This window comes from Polistes fuscatus, unplaced genomic scaffold (assembly GCF_010416935.1).
Source record: "Polistes fuscatus isolate 324 unplaced genomic scaffold, CU_Pfus_HIC Scaffold1, whole genome shotgun sequence".
NCBI lineage: Eukaryota > Metazoa > Arthropoda > Insecta > Hymenoptera > Vespidae > Polistes > Polistes fuscatus.
Window position 1 is genome coordinate 17,143,137 of NW_025112997.1, and position 5,190 is coordinate 17,148,326.

General features: G+C 29.8%; 1 non-coding gene across 1 annotated transcript; it reads right to left on the reverse strand.

The window, feature by feature from the left end:
- Nucleotides 1-3,554: 3,554 nt before the first annotated feature.
- Trnal-caa lies at nt 3,555-3,674 on the reverse strand. The gene is made up of 2 exons: nt 3,637-3,674; nt 3,555-3,599 (listed from the first exon to the last, which is right to left on the reverse strand). It is a non-coding gene; the product is annotated as a tRNA-Leu (tRNA).
- Nucleotides 3,675-5,190: the final 1,516 nt, after the last annotated feature.

Consider the following 5,190-nt stretch of genomic DNA (forward strand, 5'->3'; position numbering starts at 1 on the left):
AAAATTCAACATTAAATTTCTAATCTCGCAATACGTGTAAGTACGAATTAATGAATTTAAATGATTGTTAAACGATCACTTTTAAATAGATCAAATAAATTAATGAGAAATATATAACGATCTTCCTTATCGACAGGAGGATTTATTTTTGCTTCGAGATATGATATTCAAGAAAATTGAATACTACTTTTTTTCTCGATTGAGTTGGATACTTTGAAAGCATCGTTTAAAAGAAAGATAATATTTTTCAATTATTTTCATCATTAACGTCTAACGTTTCCAGATAATAATAATACGTCGTCGTTGTCGTCCTCGTCGTTGAGTGATAAACCATGACTTAGGACATATTTATGTTAGTCACTAGTAAGTTTCTTATTCTATCTTTTCTTCCCTCCCATTTAATAGAGAATACGATTAATAGTGATAGTTCCGAGTAAATAACTAGGATGAGAAATGCGAACGGTTTGTAAAGTGCAAGGAAGCAAGTATACGTTTCGACACGCATAATAATATAATACTTTTCTTACCCCTTAATCTTTTTCTAAAACTAGATAATTATCAATTTGCATGAAGTTCCAGGCATTGCGCGAGATCGTAAAACGATTTCTTACGAATATTCTTTGCGTTATTAGACTTTCTAATTGAAAATCTTTTTCCTTAATAAAAATTTCAACCGGGAAAGAAAAAAGAACAAGATAAAAAAACAAAAAGAAACGTTCACTTTTTAGATCGTTGCGTAAAAAAGTCACTGAGAAAGATATAGTTAAGATTTATAATTATTATAGAAAAGGAATTTTTATGAGAGTGTATGCTCTCATATGTAATTATAGTTTTGCATATTTGCAAATGTTTCGTATAATTTTTAGTATACTATGCAACGTATATTTTTATGTAAATTTAAATTTTTACTTTTTTTTTTCGGTTTATTCAGAAATGTCATTTTCTAATTTTAACGATAAATAAAAAAAGAAAATTTTCTTCGCGTTTTATGCATTTCCTTTAATTGGAATAATTAAACTTAGTGCATCTCTTTCATTCAACATAATTTTACATAATTTAGTTCTCTCTTTTTACATTTACAATACGTTAGATATTTTCTTCATCGAATACTATAATCAAGTAAAGTAATAAAGATACCGAATGATAAACATTTTCCATACTCGCTTCATATCGTTCACAAACAAAAGTTTCACATAACCTTAAATAAACATCCTAGAAATTATCATTTTTATTATCATTTTAAAAAACATAACCTATTCGAAAAATGATCAGTTTTCCAATCCATAGGCGTAGACTCGTCAAAATTCGTGTATTCCAAAAGTCATCTGAACTTAATCCCCGAAAGGTACAGTCTTCTCTTTGTTAATTTCCTAAACCAATGAGCGTCGTAGGCGTCAATGTAACTAACCAATAAGAAACTAAGTTGCATATCCTACAAACTGATTCGTTAGGAATCTAAGAAGTGGGGGGGGGCAGAAATAAATTTGGAAGGAAGATCGGAAAAAAAAGGGAGAACACTTTGAATTTTTCAGTTGAATCTTGTATTTTTGTTTTAGTTAATAAATCATCAAGTAATAAATGAACTTTCGGTTCACCCTAATAATTAAAAAAAAAAAAAAATAAAAAAACAAAAAATTCGAGAAAGTATACGCGGAAAACGTTATCTATAGTAATGCAATTTTCTGTGAACTATGCCAAGAAGTTTATATGTCGAAACGGTGACTTACGATTTGGTAGTAGTACCTTTATCTCGCCTTAGACGACTAACGAGCAGCAATGAGTTTAAACAGTGATTGATGCAAGATCGACGTTTCTGAAAAGAGCAGCAAACAAGAGTCATGGTGGTGTTTTTAGATACCTTTAACGTAACCCAATGGCATTTGCCTTTCTCTTAGAATTTCTAAGCTACAGCTGCGGTAATTAGATGGACAGCGTATCATTAGTCGTTGACTTACGAACGAACCGGTGTATATCGCTGTTTTCTTTTCTTTTTTTCTTTTCTTTTAGTTTCTCATGACACGTCGTTATTAGGTTCTTCTATAGCTTCCAGTTCGCGATCTTCTCAACGTTTCTTTTTCTCTATTATATTGCTAATGTATAAACATAGTAGAAAATTTACGATCCTAGCGAAAGAAATGTTCGCGGGGTGTTTTATTAATTCGTATCTTTTAATTATGCGCTCGAATCAAATGTTTCTATAAATAAAAATATACTTTTGTAAATATTAAATAAAGATAATATTTAAGGTTCTTGCACAAATATCTGTATAACATTTTATATCTTATAAATATGTTGTTACAAATATTATATAAATTAATTTTTAAATTTTTGAAGAAACAAATATATTATTTATATAAAAATATAATATCTAAATTAATTAATATAAATTTATATAATTAAAATATATTTATTATATATATATATATATATATAAATAATAATAAAATATATGCAATAGAAATAATCCCATATTATATCGAAACTTTCTCTTCGTGTTATAAAAGTAATAATTAATTAGAAAGAAAAGAAGAAAAAAATTCTAGTTAGCATGGAATGGAAATCTCGTGAGATCCGATCTATCGATCAATCGATCGATTGATCTATCGAGCTATAGTGAAATTCGAGGATTGGATGATACAAAGAAAAGGAGAAGAAACGACAAGTTGCTGCTGCTGCTGCTGCTGCTGCTGCTATTGCTGTTGCTTTCATAACAAGCCGTTGAAATGAATATTCAAACATTGGTCTTGGCTAAGAATGTACTATCGCAAATCGCCTACACGATATTCCCATTGCAAGTCTCTTTGAAAAGATTTTCTACTGGAACGTGCCTCGAAGCTTATTCTCTATTTCTTCGTTTGTTTGTTTGTTTCTTTCTTTCTTTCTTTTTCCTTCTTTTTCTTTCTTTCCTCCTTTCTAGCATTCTTTCTTTTTCTATTCATCTCACACTCACGCTGCTGCTCCTGCTGTTGCTGTTACTGTTACTGTTACTGATGCTAACATTCACATTCATATTCAACCAAACCCTATTTCTCTTACTCGTATTTCCTTCCACAGACGAAAGAATCCGAAAGAAGGCTTCTCGTGAAGCCTTGGTTGGGTTGGTTGGTTGGCTTTATCGCTCAGTACCATTACAACGCTATTAGGATTCTGTTCATATCCGTTGATCTTATTTCCTCAAGAATATTCCACAACGAATCTCTATTAACGTTTACTTCAAATTAGATACGCTTAACACATTGAACGCAGAAGGAGCTTTTGTTATATTTGTTTATCTAACATATATATAATAAATCTTACATATATATATATATTTATAATTAATCAATTCATTCTTAATTTATTGATTATTTATTTTAGGAACGATTTATTTAACATTGAGAGAAAAAAAAGTCGAAAGAAAAAAAAACATTTTTTCCCCTAGCGGGATTTGAACCTACGACGTTCGCGTTCAACTCGTAACTACGTTTTACGGCTTAGGAAGAAGAAAAAAAACGATTGTTAGAACTGTTTGTTGCTATATTGTAAAAATCATGAAGAAAAAGAACAAAAATATTTGTCAGAAGTGGGATTCGAACCCACGCCCTCAGAGAGGACCAGAATCCTCAATTTAACTCGCTTAGCGAGCAAGGTATTAACCTTGAGTCTGGCGCCTTAGACCGCTCGGCCATCCTGACATGTGGCAGTGTTTAGTTAAAATTGTTATTTGATGTAAGATTAAAATGTTATATTAATTGATTTTGTTTAAATTTTTTCATTGATATTAAATAAAATATACTAAAATGCCACAATGGCAATCAAATTCCTTTATAAATAATAACCAGAAATTATAGATATATAATACAATATAACGCAATATAATATAATGTGATGTAACATGAGAAGTGAATTAAATTTTTTATATCGAATAAAATTTTATGCTTATCTCATATCTGTAAGGGAAAAATAAATTGTTAATTGTTTAATCGTTGATACATCGATCTACTACTCTTGAGTTATTTTTATACTTATAGGCTGCTTCAAAATACAAACTATTTCTATTTTTAAAATGTAATCGAGAATATGTAATTAAATTTACTTGAACGCTATAAGGCAGTATACGTTAGTGCTTCCGTAAAGATAAGACGATAATAGATGGGGACACTAACATCAGTTGACCCCATTATCGTTACCGTTATTTAGATAATTCCAACTACATAACTTCGCTAGAGTATTTATTTAAACTTGAAACAATTATGAATAGCAAAATAATATTATAAATTTATTTATAATTTATTTTTAAAATGTTATAGTATTAAATTGGTTTATCTCAAATTTATAAAAAAAATCCAAATCAAACCTAACCTCAAATAATCGAAATTCAAATTGATTTATTAAATTGATTTTGTATGAAACCTAATCTCAAACGATCGAAATTCAAAAAAAAAAAAAGAAAAAAGTGTTGCAGCTCAAATCATTTGTATCGATAGGCGTTACCAAAGTAACTAATTTATGAAAAGTAATATTTCATTCCTCGTAAGAGATTTTGTTCAATTTGACTTCAGAAGGCGTCATCAATCGCCCAGACCTCTAAGCACCTTAATCGACCGGCTTAATCTACTACGGCATTATGAAGTCCTACGACTGTCTATCGCAAACCCTTTTGCCAATGAAATATGCATGTCGTTCTTTTTACTCTTTCCTCCTTTATCTTTCTTTCTCTTTCCTTCCTTCTTTTTTTTCTTTTTAACTCTGTTAGATCGATCATCCCATTAATATTAAAAATGAGCCTGTACTGGGGACCTTTCGGAACCTCGCTGACGGATTTCTTGGAAGCCAGATAAAGTTCGATAGAGTGAAAAAGAAAAAAAAAGAAAGCATGGTAAGCCTTTTCGACTGGGATTGCTTCTTATCTCCCATTCCATTCTTTTTCTAAAACTTGTGTCTGTTCGATTGGATATTAAATGACGAGAAGAAGAAGAAGAAGAACAGTAAAAAAATTAAAAGGGTTAACATGAGAATTCATCTGATTGGTCGGTTGGTTGATTGGTCGGTTGGTTATCGAATAACATCGAAATAGTTTCTTGTTCCGTGTATCTTATATTTTATATAATAAATAATATTATTAATTTTATATCCAAATGAATGAAAAAGAGAAAAAACGAGCAAGTATTTTTTTAACGAAATATTTTTCATTACAACGTGATATTTATA